Here is a 25,766-nt window from a genome sequence, read left to right as displayed (position 1 = left end):
TCTTATTCAACATTGTGCTGGAGGTCCTAGCCAGGGCAATTAGACTAGAAAAAGAAATAACGGGCATCCAAATTGGTAGGGAAGAAGTCAAAGTACCTCTATTTGCAGATGATATGATCTTATACACAGAAAACCCCAAAGAATCCACAAGAAAACTTCTGGAAGTAATAAAAGATTTCAGCAAAGTATCAGGATACAAGATAAACATACAAAAATCAGTTGGATTCCTCCACACCAACAAAGAGTATTTCAAAGAAGGAATCACCAAATCAATACAATTTACAATAGCCCCCAAGAAGATAAAATACTTAGGAATAAATCTAAACAGAGATGAAAAAGACCTATACAATGAAAACTACAAGACACTACTGCAAGAAACCAAGAGACCTGCATAAGTGGAAAAACATCCCTTGCTCATGGACAGGTAGACTCAACATTGTGAAAATGTCAATTCTACACAAAGTGATCTACAAATACAATGCAACCTCAATCCAAATTACAAGGGCATTGTTTAATGAGATGGAGAAACAAATCACCAACTTCATATGGAAAAGGGAAGAGGCCCTGTATAAGTAAAGTATTACACAAGAAGAAGAGCAAAGTGGGAGGCCTCACACTACCTGATTTCAGAATCTATTATACCACCGGTAGTCAAAACAGCCTGGTACTGGTACAACAACAGATACATAGATCAATGGAACAAAATTGAGAATCCAGACATAAACTCATCCACCTATGAGCAGCTGATATTTGACAAAGGCCCAAAGTCCGTTAATTGGGGAAAAGACCATCTTTTTAACAAATGGTGTTGGCATAACTGGATATCCATCTGCAAAAAACTGAAACAAGACCCATATCTCACACCATGCACAAAAACTAACTCAAAATGGATCAAAAACCTAAATATAAAACCTAAAATGATAAAGATCATGGAAGAAGAAATAAGGACAATGCTAGGAGCCCTAATGCATGGCATAAAGAGAATACGAACCGTAAGTAACAATGCACTAGCACCAGAAACAAGACTAGATAAATGGGAGTGCCTAAAAATCAAACACATCTGTTCATCAAAAGACTCCACCAAAAGATTCAAAAGACAACCTATAGACTGGAAAAAAATGCTGGCTATGACAAATCTGATCAGCGTCTAATCTCTAAAATCTACAAGATACTGCAACACCTAAACAACAAAAAGACTAATAACCCAATTAAAAAATGGGCAAAGGATATGAACAGGCCCTTCACCAAAGAAGACATTCACACGGCTAACAGACACTTGAGGAAATGCTCACGATCATTAGCCATTAGAGAAACGCAAATAAAAACTACAATGAGATACCATCTCACCCTAACAAGGCCAGCATTAATCCAAAAAACACAAAATAATAAATGCTGGAGAGTTTGTGGAGAGACTGGAACACTTATACACTATTGGTGGGAATGTAAAATGGTACAACCACTTTGGAAATCAATTTGGTGCTTTCTTAAAAATGTAGAAATAGAAGTACCATACAATCCAGCAATCCCATTCCTTGGAATATATCCTAGAGAAATAAGAGCCATCACATGAATAGATATATGCCCGCCTATGTTCGTTGCAGCACTGGTCACAATAGCAAAAAGATTGAAACAACCTAGGTGACCATCAATGGACAAACGGATAAACAAATTATGGTATATTCACACAATGTATTACTATACAACAATAAAGAACAACAATGAATCTGTGAAACATCTTATAACATGGAGGTATCTGGAGGGCATTATGCTGAATGAATTTAGTCAGTCACAGAGGGACAAATATTGTATAAGACCACTATTGTAAGAACTCAAGAAAAGGTTTTAAACACAGGAGAAAACATTCTCTGATAGTTACGAGGGTGGGTAGGAAGGATGAGGGTTATTCACTAACTAGATAGTAGAGAAGAATTATTTTAGGTGAAGGGAAGGACAGCACACACTACAGGGGAAGTCAGCACAACGTGACTAAACCAAAGTTAAGACGTTTCTTGAACACAGTCAAACACTTCGAGGGACACAGTAGCAGGGGTGAAGGTCTGGGGACCATGCTTTCAGGGGACATATAGGTCAACTGGCGTAATAAAGTTTATAAAGAAAATGTTCTGCATCTTACTTTGGTGAGTGGCATCTGGGGTCTTAATAGTTAGCAAGCAGCCATCTAAGATGCATCAATTGGTCCCAACCACCTGGAATAAAGGAGAATGAAGAACACCAAAGCCACAAGGAAAGTATTAGCCCAAGAGACAGAAAGGGCCACATAGACCAGAGGCTTCATCAGCCTGAGGCCAGAAGAACTAGATGGTGCCCGGCTACCACCAATGACTGCCCTGACAGGGAACACAACAGAGAGTCCCTGATGGAGTGGGGGAAGGGTGGGGTGCAGAACTCAAATTCTAGAAAAAGACCAGGCTTAATGGTCTGACTGACTGCAGGAACCCCAGAAAGCATGACCCCCGGACTCTCTGTCAACCCACAACTAAAACAATTCCAGATTGGACTGGATTCTGGGACATAAACTGATACTTGCGAAGAAGGTACTTCTTAGCTCAAGTAGATACATGAGACTAAATGGGCAGCTTCTGTCCAGAGGTGAGATGAGGAGGCAGAGAAGGTTAGGAGCTAGCTGAATGAAAACAGGAAATCAGGGTTGGAAAGGAGGAGTGTGCTGTCACAGTATACGGAGAGCAATTAGGGTCACATAACAATGTATGTATAAATTTTTGTATGAGAGACTAACTTGAATTGTACACTTTCACTTAAACTACGAAAATAAAGAAATAAATGCATGGACTTTACCTCCTTTATCTGTAATTTTTAAAGCCCAGCAAAATTCAACACATTTTAGAAAACAAAGTGTGTACTCATACATTTAAAATGGACAGAAAGGGAGTAAAAGAGGGGGAGAAGGAGGGATGGAAAGACATAAAGGCACCTTGTTCTGGATTGCAATTTAATTGTTATATTATCATAATATTGTATATTATATAAAATTATATTTATAAAAATAAAATTAAACTAAACTCCTTGCCATCAAGTCCATTCCAACTCATAGAGATCCTATAGGGTAGAACTGCCCCATAGGGTTTCCAACGAGCAGCTGGTACATTCAAACTGCCAACATTTTGGTTCGCAGCCTAGCTCTCAACCACTATGCCACCAGAGCTCCATATATTAATTAGTGTACTTAATTGTTGTTCTGGATACAATTTAATTCCTACTGATTAGATTTGGAAGCAAGCAGCAAGGTGAAAGTTCTCTTATTTCTGCTCGAAAGCAAAGTTGTGGAAACATGCTGTGTTTCTGGGCAAAGTTGCCGAACCTATTCTACAGCGTCTTGATTGGCAAGAGTCAAGCCTGTATTACAGCTGTGGGGATTTACTCTCTAGCTTCGTTAGTGTTGGAAGGCAGCATCGGTGGCAGCAGTGACAGCTTCCAGTGTACTAATGCCTGTATCTAGGATCCCTGGCAGCTCAATGGTTAAGTGCTCAGCTGCTAACCAAAAAGTTGGCATGTGAACCCACCTGGAGGAGCCCTGGTGGTGTAGTGGCTAAGAGCTTGGCTGCTAACCAAAAGGGCGGCAGTTCGAATCCACCAGGCACTCCTTGGAAACCCTGTGGGGCAGTTCTACTCTGTCCTATAAGGTTGCTATGAGTTGGAATCTACTCAACAGCAGTGGGAGTGGCTCCGAGAGAGAAAGACCTGGGGATATGCTCCCGTAAAAATTACAGCCTAGAAAACCCAATAGGGCAGTTCTACTCTGTCACATGGTGTCACTATGATTTGAAAATCGACTTGATGGAACCTAACAACAGCAACAATGACTGTATCACAGCTCCAGGAATTGTTGTTGAACTTGTAGCACTAGTGCAGACTCAGAGGTAGTAGCAGCTTCCCAGAGGACTCAATCTGCAGGTCACTCCTAGAGGCCTAGCCTAGAAGCCTCTCCTTTATGACTTTCAATAACTGCATAAGCACATACAATTTTCTGTATTAAAATCCTGTTTGCTTAAGATACCAAGAGTGGTTTCTGTTTCCCGTAATACATCCTGATAAATATAAAAAGAGGGAACCAGACAGAGAAATTTATCTAACTTCGTTTTTCTTTTTCTACTCTCGGTAGATCCACTGATATCCATTCAAATCATAAGAATACAATTTACTTTTTTTCTAAAAACTTTATATTGGCTCATTTTAAATTATAAAGATTATTAAATGCCATAATAAGGTTCTGCGATTACAAAAGCACATTTTCTACGTGCATTTTCACAGGGGAGATGTTTTCCTCTTTCCAGAATATTTTTCCTAAAGTCTGGCAGAATAGGTAAATACTTCAAGTACCCTTCAGTATTATGAGCCAATCCCAAAAATGTGTTAGAAATTTCTAGTCTATGTATAGTATAACTACTTATTTTTAAAAAATCCAGTTGCCATGGAGTGAACTCCAACTCTGGTGACCCCATGTGTATCAGTGTAGAATTGTGCTCCATAGGATGCTCATTAGCTGATTTTGCAGAAGTAGATTACCTGGCCCTTATTCTGAGGTGCCAACCTCCAAACTTCCATTAGCAGCCTAGCACTTGAGCTGTCTGTACCACCTAGAGACTACTATATATACTTAGTTTCTTAGTTTTAGGCTAAACTAATGAACAATGGTCTCCAAAATTGATCCATACAACTATGATCGACTACGCAGGACGTACAAATTGCTAAATAAACTGACCGTAATAGAGTCAGTTTGCCAAATGGTGGCAAAAATAAATTCCCATTGGTGGTTTAAAAGTGAAATGGCTTGGAGTTGAGCCAGACTTTAAGAGATCCATTCTGTCTTTGGCTTTCTATTAAACAGAAATATGTCAGACGCACTCGAATTCTTTGAAAAGCATGTACAGTACACAATTCGTTACTATCCTCATTTCATGTAACTGTGAAGTTTTGCATTTGCAGGAAATGAATGATTAGTCAAAAACATTCAAAGTCCCTTTACTGAGGTTCAGTTCTCTTGAGGGGATAAAGAATGTTGTTTAAGAGAGAGTATGTATTTTAAATTATACTTGTAAATGTATCTGACCTGGAAGACAGAAACTGCTGACGGGTGTGGTTCTGGGTTAAGCTTTAAGAATGTTTGAGAAATTCCCCTGTTGACTAAGATCAATTCATTGCATCTCCTGAGAGTTATTCTCTGGACATCCCCTTTGAACTTATTTTTTTTCCCCTACAAAGGGGTTCATGCAAGGGACTGTGTGATTCATTGAATGTTCTTTCCTAAAAAGAAAGCACCTCCATGGACAACTTGAAAATTTCCAGTAACAATAACCTTTTTGCCATTTTTCTTACATTATTCTAAATAATTTCTAATGAGGAACCTATGAAAAATATGAACTATTCGGAATGGGGAACTATGGCCTGGGAATCAATAAGTCTAATTTAATCCACACTTTGTTGACTCTGAGAGAAGCCTGGAAAATTTTCTCCATTTCTAAAAGAAAATGGTAACATTTGTCTGCTGCTAACCTCGTAAAGCAAAAAATACCAAGCCTGTTGCCTCGCTATGCCATCAAGTAGATTCTGACTCATAGTGACCCTACAGGACAGAGTAGAACTGCCCCAACGAGTTTCCAAGCTTGGAAAATTTTTATAGAAGCAGATTGCCACATCTTTCTCCCTCGGATTGTATGGTGGGTTCGAACTGCTGAAATTTCAGTTAGCAGTCAAGTGTTTAACCACTGCACCACCAGACTAGGATAAATCTATACCAAACTATGTGAAGTCTTTGGGGAGGGGATTAATATTTGTGGCTACACTACAATGGTAATTATTTGAATAATAATATTATAAAAATCTATTAATTTATAATTTTACAATAGGAAAAGGAATTGTAGACTTTGGGAACTATAAGTATTATTTCCAATGGTGCAAATTTTCCTTTTATTTCATGAGAATTCAAGTTAGAATCTCTGTTACTGAGGAAATTTTCTGTACCAAGAAACGTAGCAATAGCTAACATGTCTGATAGATTGTCTCCACTTTTAAGAATCTTTCACTGAGACTGCTAACATTACCTCATCCCTTACACTTCCTCTTTTTTAAAGCAATAGCAATTTGAAGAAAATATGAATGTACAAAAAATACATGGCAGTTCAAAATAGGAGGGCACAAAGCATAAGGTGAGCTGAAGCTGATCCCTGTCTGGATGCAATCTCTACCAAAAAACCGTATTTTGGGTTTGCATTAAAATCAGGACCTGAGATGGTAGCCAAGGCAAAAGTGTGAACACCAGAGGCAGATGGCTAACTGCAGAAGGACCTGTGTCGGGGGATTGCCAGAAGGGCTCCGAGTTACTGGGTTACTGAGTAAGCAACAGAAGAACGTTGAATCACTCTCCAGCAAGCACGGTAACTGGTTTTAACACTTCAAGGTGCCTTCTGATGGATCCAGCAGTGAATGGTTGCCATGCTCCATTTAATTAACATCACAGAGACTTTTCATTAATCTCTGAAATGCTCATCTCCATAAATCTCTGCACACAGTCTTCATAAAACAGTTACTCACTTTTGAAGTAGATGCTGTTTGTTTAGTAAATCGTGTCTTTCGTTTTTCTTGTGGTCTATGATAGCACTACAGCCCCCAAAGTGATTGGAAAATGTTGATAAATACTGTGCAAGTTCACGTTCATCCTCAATTTTCTTGAGTAACAGAAATACGTACTTAATTTTTCTTTAAACATGAACTTTTTGTAGCTAATTGCTGCTGAAAGGGTTTTATTGCAGAATGTAAAAAAATAGATGGTTATATCCTATACCATATGATAAATGAGAAATAAAACTTTTTCAAGAACATTCAGACTACTTTCTATACATTCTTTGGGAGGTGTGCTCAACCTCTATTTCCTGGCCTTGCATCCTGTACAACTAGCCTATCATTTCCCATGCTTCCCAGTGACTCCGACAATGTGAGTTCTTGCAGCTGCTTACATTTCACAAATCATGATATAGACTAGAACAGAGCATACCTGGCTGGTGCAGAAAGTCACCAGCAGGAGAAAAAGCTTTGACTATGTCTCCTATCACTATCCAAAACTATAAACTCTCTCTAGCTGTGTGTGTTCCATTACAACTGAAAAGGCGTAGGAAAAAGAGAGATGAGTTATCACTCGTTGCTTTTCAGACTTAACCATGCATTAAATATGCATTCTGTTCACCACTTTGCAAATCACACACTACTCAATAAGAAGCTGAAAATACGAACTGAAGGTTCACCAAACACATCCCATTTTATTTTAATGCAAGAATTAACATGAGTATTTTATTTAAAAATGAAAAAATATGGAACAAATACTAAACCAGAAAGGATGATGGGACAAAACGCATAAAACAGAACTACCTTAAGCAAACCAATAATGAATGTAAAAAAAAAGAAAAGAAAAGAAAATTTATATTGGAGCAAAATCACAAATGAAGCAAATATAAAAAGTAGGCAATTAGAACCCTGATTTTACTTTTTAAAAATATATTTACTGTTTTACAAGATACAAGGAAAAGATTAGTCCGAAAGACTAATTGTCCACAGCTACCAAGGCCTCCATCGGACTGAGTCCAGTACAGCTAGATGGTGCCCAGCTACCACCACTGACTGCCCTGACCAGGATCACAACAGAGGGTTCTGGACAGAGCTGGAGAAGGATGTAGAACATAATTCTAACTCACAAAAAAAAGACCAGATTTACTGGCCTAAAGGAGACTGGAGAAACCTCGAGAGTATGGCCCCCAGACACCCTTTTAGCTCAGTGGTGAAGTTATCTCCGAGGTTCACCGTTCAGCCTGGGAGTGGACAGCCCCGTAAAACCAAATGAGACTAACGAGGTACAGGAGTCCAGTGACAAGGGCCAGAAGGCAGAAGGGGACAAGGAAGCTGGTGATAGGGAACCCAAGGTTGAGTAAGGATATTGTTGATGTGTTGTGAGATTGTTAACCATTGTCATAAGGCAACATTTGTAGTAACTGTTAAATGAGAAACTATTTTGTTCTGTAAGCTTTCATCTTAAGTGAGAATAACAGCACAATTGGAAGAGTGTAGTCAATGTCACTGAACTGTGCATGTAGAAATTTTTGAAATGGTATATCTTTGGCTATGAGTATTTTCACCAAAAATAAGGTTGAGAAGTTAGAAGATTGACATGTTGTGGGGTGTTAACCAATGTCATAAAACAATATGTGTACTACTGTTTCATGAGAAACTATTTGTTCTGTAAGCCTTCACCTGAAGTATGATAAAAATATATATATATACTGTTTTAAAAAATACTAGAATATTTCATAGGCAGGAAATTTTGAAGAATGAATAAGGAAGACCAAAGTAGAATTAATGCTTTTGAATTATGATGTTGGGATGAATACTGAATATACCATGGACTGTCAGAAGAACAAAAACATCTGTCCTGGAAGAAGTACAGCCAGAATGCTCCTTAGAAGCAAAGATGATGAGATTTCATCTCACGCACTTTGGACATGTTATCAGGAGGGACCAGCCCCTGGAGAAGAACATCATGTTTGGTAGAGGGTCAGCAAAAGAGAAGAAGACCCTTCACAAGATGGACCGACACAGTGGCTGCAACAATGGGCTCAAACATAGTAACGATTGTGAGAATGGCACAGGACCAGGCAGTGTTTTGTTCTGTTGTACATAAGGTCACTATGAGTCGGAACCAACTCCACAGCACTTAACAACAAAACCATTTTTTTTTTCAGAGTCCCTGAGTAGTGCAAAGGTTATTGCTCCACTGTTAACCGAAAGACTGGAGGTTTGAGTTCACCCAGAGGTATCTGGGAAGAAAGGCCTGGTGAACTGCTTCTGAAAAATCAGCCATATGAGACTGTTTTAAAAGAAAAAAATATTCAAATACAGAAAGTTTACTTCCTTCCATCCCCAGATATTAATATTACACTATTGTGTAATACCTATTGCCATGAAAAGTCCTGTGTAACAAACTACCCCAAAATTCAGTGACTTCAAATTATAATTATTTATTCTCTTGGATCTGAGGAAGGCTGAGGATTCAGCTAATCTAGGATGGGCTTCAGTGGGTGACTGTGTTAATCTCAGCTGAACCCCTTCATACATACGAGCATCAGTTGGAGGATAGCCGATGAAGTCTGGGTTTGGCTAGGGGCCATTTGGCTCGGCTCCATGTGTCTCCCCTAAAACTAGCAGCTCGTGCAGACATATTCTTCTCCTAGCTATGCAGAGGCCCAAGAAATCAAAGAGCAATACCCACGTGTCTTGAGGCCTAGGCTTGGAACTGTCACATCACTACTTCTACCTCATGCTGTTCCACCAAAGCACGCCACACGGCAAACCCAAAGTCAAGAAGAGGGAACGTACAACCCACACATAACAGGACGGCACTGCAAGTTTCAAGTCAAAACGGTTGTAGACAGTGGGGGGGTCCAGAATTGGGGCCAAAAATGCGATAAATCTCACCTCTCATCCAGGTTTTTATACTTTATCTCCTGTCTATGCCTATGCCTATATTCATAAATAATATATTAGTGCTTTGTGTACATATACTTTATAAATTTACATATAAATCATATAACATTTTACTTAACCTTGTGCAATTTGCCTTTTTTAGTAATTATATTTTCAGTAGTTTTTTATATTGATCATGTAAATGTAGATTGTTTTTCCCTACTGAATTTTTTCATTATATAAATACAATTTATTTAGGTATTCCTGTATTGATAGACATGTAAGTTATTTCTAATTTCTTGATACTACAAAAATTTATGCAATGAAAGTCTTGTCTACGTCTCCTCATGCACAAATATGAGACTTTCTCTAGGATGTATCGAAAATAGAAATGCTCTGTTTGCATTCTAGATCAGTGCTGTCCAATAGAGGTATAATTGTGATCCATGTATGTGATTTTAAATTTTCTATATCCACATTTAAAGAGTAAAAGTAAGCAATATATTAAATATGTTGAATGTTTTAATAATACATTTTATTTAATAATATAGCCAAAATATTATAATTTCAACATATAACCGAGATAAACAATTATTAATAAGAAATTTTACATTCTGTTGGTTTGTACTCATTTTTTAAAATAAAGTGTGTGTTTCATACATACAGCACATTTCATCCGGGGCTTTTTACATTTCAAGAGCTCAGTAGCCACTCAAAGCTAGCGGCTACCTTCTTGGACTACGCAGTTCTAGACATTACTGAATTCCTTGTGTAAGTGTTGGTATCACCATATGAGAGTTTCAGTTGTTACACTTCCTTATCAACAGTTGGTTTTATCAGATATTTTAAATTTTTTGTCCATCTGAAGGTGAAGCAGTAAAAGGACATCAGTGGAAAATTTGGGAAAATCTGATTAAACTTTGTAGTTTAGTTAACAGTACTGTGTCAATGTTAATTTCTTAGTTTTGTTCATTGTAACATGGTTATATAAGGTATTAAGAAGTGGCGAAAACCATACATGAGTTCTGGACTATATTTGCAAATCTTTTATAGGTCTAAAATTCTGTCAAAATAAAAAGTTTTTAGAAACCACTCCTTAATTGAACTTGAATTTCTCCTGCAGATCACCAGCTATACCGCTCAATCAAGCTTTCCAAAGCACATTTTTAATAAGTTAATTGGAAGTATTTTCATGTAAATCACAATAATAGATGAAAGAGTTTACTGATCCTACTCTCAGTTAATCCCATCTATAATTAGAGCCTGGCCAGATCATCTCCTGTCAGTGAGCGCTGGCTGTAAGCAAGGTAAAAAGAGGAAGTAAACAATCTCTGGGAAATGAACCTGACATTTCTATTGCAGTTTTTCATCCTTTCAATGCCATATCACTTTGCCTGGCCCTCTCCAAAAGCACAGATCTTATTCTGCCATGTATTAAACATACTGTGCAGTTAGCCTGCAGCACTTCCTCCATTGGGTAAACGGAAAAAAAAAAAAAAAACTCTTTGCATTCTTTTCAATCAGGTTCATTTATTATATATTAATCAAACATCTTAAATTGAATAATGATGATAAGATTCTAACCCGTAAGAATTTACAAGAGAAGTTAAAATAACACATTATTCCTTTTACTTAACCTTATCTTTTACCATAAAACTTTGTTTTTCCCCCACAGTGTTCCTCAGAAGTCTTCAAAATTGCTTCCTAATAACTAAATGTTTAAGCTATAAACGAAAAAAAAAATAAGGTAAGTAGAATAAGTAAAATGCCCCCAATCTGCAGCTGTTGCTGCCCTACTTTGAGTTACTTAGAAATTGTGTGCCTCTTTTAAGCCAGCTGGAAATAGCTGTGAGGACAGAAGGAAGGCCTTCTGAGAGGAAGCTGTGGTTTTGTCTTGAGCTCTCTTGGCTTGGATACTGGTCTCTGTACCACTTTCAGACCTGAGAGGCACCTGCATAACTTTAAACCACTGCACATAAAGCTGCTTTCTCCTGACTCTTTATCCTTCCTCAAGCCAACCTTTGGGAGTCCCTGGGTAGTGCATTTGGGGAAGCCCTCAGCCACTATCCGAAAGGTTGGCAGTTCAAGTCCACCCAGAAGTGCTTCTGGAAATTTGCTTCTGAAAGGTCACAGCCATGAGAACCCTGTAAAGCACAGTTCTCCTCTGCTACACACAGGGTGTCCATGAGTCAGAATTGACTCAACAGCAAATTATTTAGTGTTTGGTTAGCCAGCTTTTAAAAGGTACATATAATATGTCATATTATAATTCAGTCCCCACTTAACAAATACTGAATTTGAACTCACTTTAATAATGAAAAGTCAAGCAAATCCCCTTTTAAGATGAGTTTCAAAGGTCTGAAAATTGGAGACTGTTCAAAGGAAGCCCCATAAGAGGCTAATACAGCTCTGAAATGATACCCTGAAGTATCTTCCCTTTAACCATCACATTAAAACATGCAGATATGAATGTTTCAATTATGAAACTACCCAGGAGGGCCACAGAAGGCAACATAGCAAAGAGTGCTGGCAAAGGGTAATCCAGAAAGAGATGATAATTCAGAAGGGGGGGGTGGGGTTCCATTTCTTTTTTCATTTAATTCATAATTTTGTCTATGACTTGCTTTGAATTTTTCAGTCTGAATTTTCAAAGTTAGGGTTTTCAGCAGCATTTTCTCCCCAGCTAAAGAGACAAAACCTCCAAGCATTAAGTCACACAGTCATAATATCTATTTGCAGCCACAGCTTTATTTTCAAGGGCTGTGCCCTGGCTTGAAGTTCACTACTTGAGCATTGAGCCAAGGTCTCTACTCTCAAGCCCCAACACTGAATAAAAAATGTTCAGATAGAGGTTAAAGAGCAAGAATCTCTCCCGACCCAGGCAAACTATTAGTCATTGTGGCCACTAGCTTTTCACACTAACATTTTCCAAAGCTTTAGAGGCATTTATTTACTCAAAGAGATAGAATGCCCTAAGTTGCTACCAACCTGGAAGAAAACTCAAGAAGCTGTCGTTTGGAACACTTCCCTCACATCACATGTCAACTGGGGAAGTTAAGAGTGAGGCTGAGAAGGAGAATTAACCTCTGAGGACAGAGCAGTTGATTAACTACACACATCTTCTCATCTGTGCAGCTTTGCAGTTGACTGCAGGGAAATTTGACCTTGGTAAAGGTCAGGGGCAGTACTCCTCCACTTCTCCAAGACAGTTTCCTTGGCTGACTCAAAACCAAGGCTATAACAAGGACATAGGGCATGTGTTTTAGACAGTGAAGGAAAATGCCCTGGAGATATGTTACTTTAATTATATTTAATAGGTATTTAGGATCATAGTATCAGCTGGTCACTCTCAAGGGCACCCTTTTAACTGATCAGATATTTAAAGCTATCCTGCGTATTCATCGCTGAGCTGTTAAAACATCTTCTATCATTTTCAGTCAAGAATATGTCTCAGGGACAGATTTTCTACAGTTTTACTCTTATGAGTAATAAATCATGTAAGAAAAGAATAATCCCAGTTGTAGGGATAATTGCTTTCTCTCTAACCATCAGTTTGAAACTTCTATACAAATTGGAGCCCTGGTGGTACAGTGGTTAAGAACTCGGCTGCTAACCAAAAGGTTAGCAGTTGGAATCCACCAGCCGCTCCTTGAAGACCTTATGGGGGCAGTTCTATTCTGTCCTATAGGGTCACTATGAGTTGGAATCAACTCAACAGCAATGGGTGTTTTTTTTGTTTGTTTGTTTGGTTGGTTTTATTTTTGTTGTTGTTTTGGTTTTCTATACCAATTAAACCGTAATACTTATAAAATTAATACCTCTTAGGTTGGACACCCCATGGGCAATGGAGTCAGAGGACCTGGGTATGAATACTGGCTCCATTCTGATGGAAGTAGTGGCCCAGGGAAAGAAATATGGTAGAGTGAACAGATATTGGGTATCAAATCAGACACCCTAGGCTAGAATTCTAGTTCTAAAACTTGTTAACTGTGTAAGCTCTGGTGAGTTACTTAACCTCCCAAAACTGTAGCTGCGTCATCTATTAAATGGACATTAGAGTAGCCCCTTCCTTATAAGGTCATTGTGAGTATTAAACACACATAAAACATAGCACATAGTTCTCAAGATACATTATTTCATATTAAATTTATGACCTTGAGACAATTTCAAAAACATCTCTGGGCCTAGTTTCCTACGTAAAATACAAGAATAATAATGCCTACCTCATAGTGTTGTAATAACCATGAACTGATGTGAAAAAAAAGTTGTTTATGCTCTAAAGGTCTAAAGTCAGTAATTACAGTGAAACCTGTGAGAGCTGAAACTCAACAGGACTGTCTTATTTTTCTGGGCCTCACAAGTTTTCCACCTTTGACAGGGTGCAGTCTTACGACTTTATTATTGCTCTGTATTAGTGGAAAACATTTGAATTCTCCTTCTCTAACAGGTTTCTGCCTTACACAGGTCCAGCTTTTGCAGGTTTTACTGTACATTTTTAAACCTATATACCTTTTCTAATAAAGACCTTTTAAGATCCCTTAGGAGAAATGTAATCTATCAGAAGTGAAACTTACATGAAGTGCATTAGCTTAAAATGTTTTCTTGAATCATATATAAAAAGAAAATATGGAGAAAATATATATCTATAGCATTCAGATTCATGTATATACATGTCAGTGTTAATAAATACAAGAACATATGATCATATCAGCAAAGATGATTGAGACTTTGACTGTATGTGGATATTTTCCCATCACTGTGTTTGAAATACATCACGTGAAAAATAAGCAACCATTAATTCCTGGAAATGGCCACTTTAATATGAACTGGTATGCAGGGCATCCTGCATAGCTATTATATATCTTTCTCATCTTTTCTTGAACTTATTTCCTGTACTGCGAAGAAACAACTGACACAGGATGCTCATAAAACTAGATTTAAGTTTTCAGTCCAGATGTGTTACAGCTGAACATCAGAAAACCCCTAGATTTCACAGAACTAAATTCTATTATTTTTCTCATGGAAACCCCCACGGTTTGCACGGTTCTTATAAATCACCTTGGAATCATATTATTAAAATTGGTCTCATACTTCTTTCCCAGCTTACTGCCATCAATGTCTCCTCATGTTCTTACTTTGGCACAAAGCATTGTCCTACTCAGCAATCTTGAAACATTTAACTCTCAAAAACTGTACATCCTTATAAAGACCCCCTCCCCCCACTCTAAAATTTACAACATAGACTCAAAATAACTGTGTAAGAAATGAATTTGAAATCCAAGAATAGAGTGATTTTTGATCAGCGATGTTCAGTGGAGCATACAATTCACAAGGCAAGTCCAAAAGATGATGCCTTGTCAGTCTAACTTTGAATTGAAAGAGCTAAAGATTCTGAATCATACTTGAAAATTAGGCAGAAGGTCTTAACATGTTGTTAAAAACTACAGTCTCCATACGTTGATGAAAATTTCTGTGAGAATTTCCTAGGGAAAAAAAAAAAGCAACTGAGTAAGTTGGGGTTGAGGGCATGGGTGTGGAGTGGAGGCGAGTGGGTAACTATATGTGGTGTAAGGTAAGTTGCCAGGGAAGAGCTTTGATTGTGAGCTGTGGGATCCATGCATTTGAGACAAGCCCCACACCAAATTCCAACTTGGGAAAGACACAGATGTGAGGAAGGAGCTACAGAGGCATTCCTCAGGACTACCCCATACAAGGGAAAATGTTGATCTGGATGGGAATGGTTCTCTCTGTTGTGCTGAGGAAATCCACAGGGTGCACATTGCTAACATACTGAGGGGAAATGGCACCCTGAAGTACTGACAGCTTTAGTCATACAAAGCAGCAGTTTTGAGAAGCAGCTTAGAAGAATGGAACAAGCTTGAACTTTGAAGGCAGATGTCAGTTCTATTCCAAGCTTTGAACATTTAGCTAGAAAAGTTAACTTCTTTAAAACTCAGTTTTCTCATTTGTTAAATGGGGATAATTACATTTATCTCAACTGAATATAGTAACAATTAGATCAAGTATTGTAAAATGTCAAAAATATGGTTTTATATCTATTCTCTCACTTTAGTTATGAAACCCATTGACATCGAGTTGATTCTGACTCATAGTGACCCTATAGGACAGAGTAGAACTGCCCCATAGGGTTTCCAAGGAGCAGTTGGTGGATTTGAACTGATGACCTTTTGCTTAGTTAGCAGCTGAGCTCTTAACTGCTGCATCATATCATTATTATCTTTATTAGCCTTATAAAATTATTTCTTTACCAAATATGAAGGAAAAAAATGGCCATTTGTGTGGCCTAGGGTAATAGTCACTGGTGTAAATAACAAATGAAAAATTGACACAAATGTTGCACCTTTGTGAGCGTTGCATGAAGTATCTTGATAAACAGCCCCAGTCTAGATTGCTTTACTTCCCTAAATTTATCCCTTTCCAAATTACAATTCTAAAGCATCACTACATGAAATCAATCTCTTGTGATTTTCATTTTCAGCTGCCTGTGCTACATCAGAGAAACCCTGGTGACACAGCGGTTAAGCACTCAGCTGCTAACCGAAAGGTCGGCAGTTCAAACCCACTTCCTGCTCCACGGAAGAAAGATATGGCAGTCTACTTCTGTAAAGATTACAGCCTTGGAAACCCTATGGAACAGTTCTACTCTGTCCTATAGGGTCACTATGAGTCAGAATAGGCTCGACAGCCATGGGTTTTGTTTGGTTTTATTATGCTACATCAAGGTTTCTTTTATTTAGTCAAATCATTGCAAGTATATGTTTTTATTTCCTGCAATACTAAGAAGAGGAACTGGTATATATAAATTCATTTGTGAATTTCTAGATCTACCTGTGACTGTGATACATCCAAACCTGAGAGTTATTTTTTGACATAAGTACTCTTAGCAAAGCAGACAGTACTTCCTTAAGCATGTTCAGGGTTTTGAATGATGAAAAGTGTGGTCTAGTGGTTAAGTCAAGTGGAAGTCACCCTCTAAAGATCTGTGCCTGACTCTGACAGTGATGCATTGGTTGGCTCCAAACTAGTCATTTGACCTTCCATGAGCTAACTTGTTAATTTACATTACTACTTTCAAACCTCAAATGCCATTACTCTAGAGACAAAGTCTAACACTTCAACTTTAAAAATTGTATAAGTCTAGGTCATTTGATAATCATATAACCATTATATTGTAAACCAGTTGCCATCCACTCAATTCTGACTCATGGCAACTCATGTCCATCAGAGTAGAACTGTGCTGCATAGGGTTTTCAGCAGCTGATTTTTCAGAAGTAGATCACCAAGCCTTCTTCCAAGACACCTCTGGGTGGACTCAAACCTCCAACCTTTCAGTTAGCAGCTGAGCACGCTAACCATTTGTACCATCCAGGGACTCCATATTATATTCATCAATAATTGTGATAAGGTCAGCATACTAGTTCTTTGAAAGCCAAAATAGTAGTCAAGTGAGTCAGATCATATCAGGCCCCATGGGCCATTATGAAAACTTTGTTTTTTTACTTTGTGTGAAAGGGGAAGGCCATTGCAGGGTTTTCAGCAAAGAGTGGTATAATCTTGCTGCTATAATGAAGACTGACTTTAGGAAGGCAAGGGTAGAAGCAGGAAGACCAGTTTGGAGGCTATGGCAGTAATCTTGGCAAGAGATAGTATCATCTTGTGTCAGAGTGGTATCAGAAGAGGTCATAACAAATGATTGGATTCTAGATCTAGATTAAGGCTATTGCCAACATGGATAGAATATAATATTTGAGAGAAGGAGAGAAGCACGAGATTTTTGTTGTAAGCCCCTGGAAAGATGGGATAGTCATCAACTGAGATAGGAAAAGCTGTGGTTGGAGCAGGTTTGGTAGGTGTATTAGTCAAAATCCCAGTGGGAAAAACAGATGGCCCACTCTAAGGTTTTATTGAAAATAATTTAATGAAGAGACAATTTATAGTGATATTGGCAATTTAAGGTCCTAAAAGAGATGGACCATGAGGCTAGTAAAAGTCAGAAGCTATTACCTCTCGTAGGCCTAAAGGGGCAAGGAAAGGAAACTATTAATGGAATTCAGTGAGGACTAGAGATTTGGAAAAGAGGACACCCCGCAATGCTATGGACATTGAAAAATATAGCAGTGCAGAAATCATGGCAAAGCAATGAGACAGCGGGGGTAATTAATAACCAATCTCTCTCTCTTCCTCATGGAGTCTCCCTTTTTATCCACTAGTCACATTCAACCAGAAGACAGAGGGCAAGTGAGCTGGGGAGAGATAGTCCATAAAGATCAGATCCCTGGACCTGAAGGTTGCAGAACAGAGAATAATCAACAGAGGTATAACATTTTGGACCCCATAGAAAAAGTTGGTGCTAGAGATACTAATGAGAAGTCATCAACACATAGATGGTGTTTAAACAATAATGATGGATGAAATTAACCTGGGCAAGCATATGGATAGAAAAGTGGGTCAAGGACATAGCTGCAGTGTACTCTCAGAAGCAGCTAATAAAGGAGACTGAGAACTAACAGCCTGGTAGAAAGCCAAGAGAGTGTGGTATTAAAAGTGCCTAGGCAAGAAAGTGTTTCAAGAAGGGCCTGGCTGACTATGTCAAATACTGCTAAGAAGAAAAATACAATAAAGATAGAGTTTTGGTTATTGGATTTGACAAGACGAAGGTCACTGATAATTTTGATAAGAATTCCTTCAGTGTCATGGTGGAATGTTTTTAGGATGGGAAATATTTAGGCCTGCATACCTGCTGTGGGGATAATCTCAGGGATGAGAAACCTAAGTTAGTCTGAGGGAATGGGATACAGAGCATAAAGGCATTAGGAGTAATTATATGGTTTCCACTGTAAGAAAAGGTAGAGCATGTGGGTACAAATGCAAGTAGTATTGCTGGATTTGTTTGGAGGAAATTGAAATAGTTCTCATCTGATTGTATCTATTTTCTCAATAGTTCCAAACATGAGGCTGTGCTGGGGCTATAACGCCTCTATTTTCAGACCGATGGCTCAGTGGAAACTCTTTTATAGATTTTAAATCATCACTTTCTATACATCTATTTTAAATAATCATTTACCAGTCTTTGACATTCTTTCCTTTAATTCAAATTGAATTCATTCCCTCTCCCCAAAGTTAGTTCCATCCCCAAACATTCTATTTCTCTTAGCACATCTACTATCTTCTAGTCACTTAGAATAAATAAAAATATCAAAATCATTTTTAATTGTTTCCTCTCCTCAAAGTCAATTCTTTCTTGGAGAGTTTTGTCACATCTATTCCATTCTTTCTATTCCTACCAGCGATACTCATTATACATTCTCATTCCATTTCAATAGCAATCTAATTTATTTCCATTGTTTTTGTGGTTTTCCCCTCAATACTTCCTAGAGAACACCAGCAGATGAATTTTTTAGGATCATTGATTTCTACACAACATTTTCTTCCTCAAACAATTCTGCTGGTTCCTTGGATACAGTAAGTAGTGTGACGTTCAAAGATCCTTGTGGTCCATCCCATACCTGCCTATCCAAAGTCGTCACCACTTACTCTGGGAGCAAGCTTTTCTTCCAAGTTAGATGTGTCTTCTTATTTTCCCCTCAATGTGCCCTATTAAGTTCCAAGTATAAGTCTGTGCTCTGTGGAAAGTGAATTCTGTGCCTTATACTCCTTCAGTATTCCTATCTGCATGCAACAAAGTTACACACATGGTGAAAGTTACAAAATACTGAAGGAAGAATTAGTGTTGCAGTTTGTAAATCTCTCGAAAAGTTGACTGAAAACATAAAAGATTACTCAATTTTCTTTACCAGGGCTCAGTTTTCAAAACAAAGTCATCAAACAATCTGTGTCCAAAAAATAAATATTTTTTCATGGGTTACTAACTTAATAAGGAGAACACTGCATTATTATCTGGAACTTATTTGGAGAAGCTTCTCTTATTTGGAGTGTTGAATTTATGTCCAAACACATGTCAGTGCTCAAAAGTATACTTATTATTTTTTTAATTCTGGAAAATATTTTAGTTTTTTTTTCTACTAAACTCTATTTACTACCATAGAGAAACTAATTTCAGTTTCAGTTTCTCTGAAATATGTCTCAACAAAGGGCATGTCTCATTCTTATCTGTTAAAATCATGTAAAAAGTTTGTTTAGAAGAAATTCCCTTTGCTGGTGGAGTTATGATAACTGAAAGAAGACTATAGATTCAATTGGAACTTTGACATTGGAGCCTTCAGAAGCCCTAAGCTTTCAAATACTCGTTGATTTGCTCTGTTCTTCTAATTTCACAAAGGAAAACAGCAGAGGTAAAGGATTCACAGTGAAATCAGGTAACTATAGTCCACCTGCACATTTTGAAGCCAATGAAGTTAGGAAAGCATTAAAAAAAAGTGAGACAGAGAGAAAATGAAAAATGTTCAGGCACAAAAATACAAAGGTTTTAATAAAAAACACAAAGCAAAGAGGTAGGATAAGGTGACTGAACAGTGTTTCTGAGAAAGAAATACGTTTGGACTAATGGCCTGATTACTGCATAATGTTGGGTACAGTTTTCATCATTGACTAATATCAATCGTTGTTGAGTTATGCTGTGGTTAAAATAGACTTTAATGTAATCACCGGTACTTTCTAAGCTTTCTATGAGATCACAAACACCTGTATCAGTACCCTCATCTTATAACAGCTGTGCAATCAGAAGATGCTCTGGTGTTAAAAACATCTGCATCTGCCCAGACCTCCTTCCTTTGGATCAACTAACATTTGATTTGAAGGTTGGGTACGGTTCTGAAGTGATATTTTACATAAAACACAATTTTTCTAATAAAAGAGAAGAGAAATGGTTGACACTCTCCCTAGTATTGTTCTATTGTCTTTGAAAGTGCCCACAAATCAAGGTGAATTCTGTATAAAGCAAAAAAATATTCCTGTAGTGATCCATTTTAGGTCTTTTCAGCAGCTTTTGATTTTCTATGGATGGTGAATAATGATTCATTTAAAGACACAAAGGGTGAGTTCTGAAATGTGACTATATCTACAAGATGTGATTTACAGGAGTGAACAGGACCACGGAATTATGAAGCAACCACGATACTCAAAAGAGGTTTCAGTTTTCTCAGGAATCAATGGCTGGTCCATAGTGAACCAAGGAGTCAGGAGAGGGATGGATCAGTATCAGAGATCAGCATGGACATTCTCACTCCCCCATAATATTTCCCATCCTTATCCCATTCTGACCTAGCTCTCCTGATTTCTTGAACACGCCTATTATGGATTGAATTGCGTTCCCGAAAAATGTGTATGAATGTGGCTAGGCCGTGCTTCCCAGCACTGTGTGATTGTTCACCATTTTGTCATCTGATGTGATTTTCCTATGTGTTGCAAATCCTACCTCTATGATGTTAATGAGGTGGGATTAGCGGCAGTTATATTAATGAGGCAGGACTCAATCTACAAGATTAGATTGTGTCTTAAGTCAGTCTCTTGTGAGATATAAAAGAGAGAAGGGAGCAGAGAGACGTGGGGACCTCATACCACCAAGAAAGCAGTGACGGGAGCAGGGTGCGTCCCTTGGACCCAAGGTTCCCTGCATGGAGAATCTCCTAGACCAGAAGATTCCCCCAAAGCCTACAGAGAGAGAGCGCCTTCCCCCGGAGCTGACACCCTGAGTTTGGATTTCTAGCCTACCAGATTGTGAGAGAATAAACTTCTATTTGTTAGAGCCAACTACTTGTGGTATTTCTGTTACAGCAGCACTACATAACCAAGACAAAGCCTGACCTCCTGCTGGAATTTAATGCAAGCATTACTAATCACTTCACTTTGTTTGCATTGCTGGCTCCCTCTTTCATATGGGGAGGCAAACATACATAAATCTTGCTTAAATGAAATGTGAGAAAAGAAACTCTAGGCAGGAGAAATGAAACAAACTCCCACACAAACTAGGCCTCTTTTAACATGACTATGCACTTTTTGGTACGTCAAGATCTTACTGTCTCAACTAAGGACCTTCCTCAGGTCAAGCAGAACCAAAGTCACAGAGTCATAAGTAACACTTCAAATAAAGATAAACTAGAACTCAAAACTTGACAATGACAAAAAGGAGATGTAAAATTTTCTCAAGTGGAGAAAGGGGTCTATATATAAAGAGAACAAAGGAAAGGTAGGGGGTTAATGATTAATTACAGATAAGAGCAGCTTCAGCTTGAAGTACTTTGAAATGTAAAGGTCAGCCACTTGGCTAGGAGGGAGAGAGTTACCAACTAGGTGAATTGTGCTAGCCGGACTGTTTATACATGATTGCAGGCATGAACACATTTTTCCTGGGAACAGGTTCTTTACATCTGACACATTCTTACCATGAACAAGTGGTTTGCATCCTGACCTTCTGCTTCCTGGGAATGCATGTTGACGTCTGACACAGTGCCTCTGGTTTGAAACTTTTCCGTTTATACCAGTTATTAGTATCTGTGGAAAGCAGATGGCAATAAAATTAGATTGGGGTTGGCCGGAATACTCTGTGATATTTCGACATTATTAACATCTGATTTTACATTCGTACTTTTGTTCATTAGTTTATGGAAATACAACCAGCTAAGAGAAAGGGAGATGTATAACAGATAAATATTGATAGAGAAAATAAGAATAATCTGAATGATTGGCCTTGTGCCGTGCTAGGAGGAGTCCTGCATTTGAAGCAGTTGGGTTGCCAAATTCACTGAGTTTTAGGAAGAAGAAGGAGGCTCTATCGTAGAAAAATGGAAAACATACTACCTATGACAAATTTTATCCAAATCCTGATTTTTCTGGGGCTAGTTTTAATCACCGTAGAATCACAAAAGCAGCAAAAATCTTCCTACACCACTACCGTAAGTTACTATCATAAGTTACTAATTGATCACTTTTGGCTTCTACACAGAGGAAATTGACAAAGAAAAGCTACCTGATTTGATCAAACTCACAGAACAGGCCCAAGTTAGAGTTTGGAACTGAATTCGCAAGCGCTTTGAAATGCAGCAATATATCACTGGGATTCAGTAGGCTCAAAATGTTTCATTTCATTAAAAAAAGGAAAGAAAAATAGGATCATAAATCAAGCTTAGTTGAAAAGGACCGAGCCGGCACAGGGAAACAGTGGGTATACCACAGGCCACTTCTAGTTACAGTAATAGGAGAATCATGCCAAGAGTGGCTATTCTCTGTTGATTTACAGCCGCTTTCTTCAGCAGGAAGAGTCTGCCCAGAAATAAAATTCCGGTTAATAAACACCAAAGCAAAACGTTAGAAAGAACAGGAAGAAAGTGGAGTTAACAAAGTACTGAGCAGTAAGTAGCATGGCTTCGGAAAGAACAGAGCAGGTCAGGCAACACTGAAAGATTTGTCTAAGAAAATCACATAATTAATGAGGAGAAGCAAAGTAAATGAGTCACTGTTGTTAACTACTTCAATGTTTAGTAAAAGGAAAGGCAAATCACTGGAACAGTATTATTCGAAACTTGAAAAGTTAACACAATCGTTTCTTGCAGTCATTCCCTAATAGTTGAAATATACCTTCCTTTACAAATTGCCGCTCCATGACTGAGCTTTTGAGTACCTTTGCTTTTGCATTTATTCCATATGTTTTGTAACAGAACATTGCATCCCAACTCCAAATAATGTGTCAATGTTCTTCTATCATAGGTTATCATTTATGTGGATTTGGGAATAAGGCCTTATTTGGGAATAAGGCATTATCAGTTACCTGTACGATTTCATTTGCAAAGTAGTCAAATGGAGTCAGGTAGGATTTCTCTCCATGTTGAAAGGATCATAAATGATAGGGTGATAGTAAATTAAAATGAATCCAATGTGGAGGAAGTACATCTGAGGTGAATATCAATCAAAGTTTTCTTTAGTACTTCCAAGAATGACTTGAAAGATGGGCACACTAATGAGAACTTAATTAGTAAGATGAGATCAAAGGTAATGAGATTTATGGAATCACATGATCCAGGTCACTAACATTTGCACATCCAGTTTTCTTATAATCACTTAAATTATAGAAAGGGGGTATTCCGTGTTGACTATAAGCAGATTAGAACACAGTGAGAAAAAGAAACTAGATTTTTATCTTGCTTAGCTGTATTTACTGAGATAATTGAGTTTCAAAAGTTGCAAATATCTGCTGCCTATTACATCTAACAGCAGATTTCTTCATTTAGAAAATACAATTATAAGTAAGTCTAAAATATTTTCATTTATAAATGATACAAAGTAGGTATCAATGTTCCCACCAACACTCTACCTAGACATAAAGAAAAATTCCTTCCAAATTCACCCTTACTGAAGCTTTTCAAATAAATTCTACGAAATTTAGCTGAAACATGGTTGGCAACCCTAGCTACAAGCCTTGACAAACCTGGAGACTGCAGTAGTCAAAAAAAATCCTCAGTAATGAGCCTTGGTCATAATTCCCTAACCTCTGAGTGGTGAAGCTCATTCAACAAAGTCTTTCACAGACCGTTTTGAATTCCTGGAAGATTTATGCTTACATATAAGATCCATTTTTTCCATGATCTTTAAACATGCAAGAGGTGTCTACTTGCTGAAGACCAATTTATTCATTGTGCTTTGCTATTTTCCCTGGGTGATTGCAAATGCAGAAACATCCAAGGAATAGATAGATGTTGATTTTGTGTCCCCACATTTCCAAAGTTAATCATGCCTTCTATGCTCCCTCCTCTGCACATTCCTCTGTGATGGCACTTTTCTCTTCGGATTGTTTGCTTGAATATCTGTCTGCCCCACTACACTGTGAACCCATCAGAATGGAGATGTATTCATCTTTGTATTTACAGATGTTATGTCTGGTACATTGTAGCAATGCAATTAAAGTTTGTTGAATCAAGACATTTCATTTCAAGGAATCAAAATTTCTGTTTATGCCCCTAACTCTCTTTTTACTTCTAAGATACAATCTCATACTCATTAGTGCTCCTTTTCCCACGATTCCTAACATCCACAATTAATTTCAGCAATAATATACTCAACATCAGTTTAATCAATGTCAAGTTTGAAAATGTTATTCACTAAAGCCCCCCCTACTAGGATTCAGGTAGTTAGAGTGATTAGGACCAAAATGTAAAATCAATTCTGCAAAAATTAAAATTTCCCTCAAATTTTTCCCATTGAAATCAATAGTTGTAATCTGAAATGTTTTACTGGACTAATCTCCCAGGCAATTTAAAAGATAACACTAAAACCACATGAAATATTCCCTTTTTCAGGACTCAAATGTAATTACGCACAATATCACAGAGGAAAAATAAAAACAAGATCATGTTTGTGAGAGCCACTATTTCTTTTATCGGTCTTTTTCAAATTCTCTACAATGTTAACCAAAATCATTTACTCAGTAAAGTTACTATTTGATAGTTCGTCTTAACTTAATGAATATCAGAAAGAGGCGCCAACAGTGACACACAGTATGAGATCATTAAGGAACTTTCAAAGCCCTGCCATGAACTCCACAGCCCTTGCTGATACAACTTGAATAGACTTACCTTACTTTGACTCAGACAGGCTTTGTGTGGGCTGGTTAAACAGCTTTGAGAGAGTAGCTACATAATTGTATCATTAAGATGGCTTCAACAGCCAATTGTGATGTAGGAATTTCAGACAAATACCCTCTTTCAGGATTCTAATTCACTTTTTGGGCTTAGAAGCATGCAGTTGTAATTACTCGCAAATGCCTGAGCTGGAAAGATTGTATTGAGGTAGCAAGATGTTGGGGAGTATAAAGGAATTACTTAATACATTTGCTATTGTTAGATGTCATTGAGTTGGCTCTGATTCATAGTGACCTTCTGTATAACAATGAGATATTGCCTGGTCTCCCACCATCCTCACAATTGTTGCTATGTTTAACCCATTGTTGTGGCTATTGTGTCAATTCATCTAATTGAGGGTTTCCCTCTTTTTCGTTGACACTCTACTTTACCAAGCGTGGTGTTCTTCTCCAGTGATTGGTTCCTCCTGATGACATGTCCAAAGTAAGCAAGATGAAGTCTTGGCCATCCTTGCTTCTAAGGAGCATTCTGGTTGTATTTATTCTAAGACTGATTTGTTCATTCTTCTGGCAGTCCATGATACACTCATTATTTTTTGCCAACATTACTATTCAAAGGCATCAATTCTTCTTCAGTCTTCCTTATTCGTTGCCCTGCTTTCACATGCCTATGAGGCTATTTAACTGATGATGTCTTGAGTCAGGCACGCCTTAGTCATCAAAGTGGTAT

At 37.9% G+C, this 25,766-nt stretch overlaps 1 long non-coding RNA gene across 1 annotated transcript in view; it reads right to left on the bottom strand.

The window, feature by feature from the left end:
* The window catches only part of LOC111821661 (uncharacterized), a 110,443-nt gene that overhangs the window by 13,478 nt on the left and 71,199 nt on the right, over positions 1-25,766 (bottom strand). The window contains exon 3 of the long non-coding RNA XR_002825004.1: positions 21,849-21,957. This is a non-coding gene — a long non-coding RNA (uncharacterized LOC111821661). The remainder of the gene's footprint in view (positions 1-21,848; positions 21,958-25,766) is intronic.

Source organism: Trichechus manatus, unplaced genomic scaffold, assembly GCF_000243295.1.
Source record: "Trichechus manatus latirostris isolate Lorelei unplaced genomic scaffold, TriManLat1.0 scaffold00095, whole genome shotgun sequence".
In the NCBI taxonomy this organism is placed as follows: domain Eukaryota; kingdom Metazoa; phylum Chordata; class Mammalia; order Sirenia; family Trichechidae; genus Trichechus; species Trichechus manatus.
This window is presented reverse-complemented; position numbering and strand designations above follow the sequence as displayed.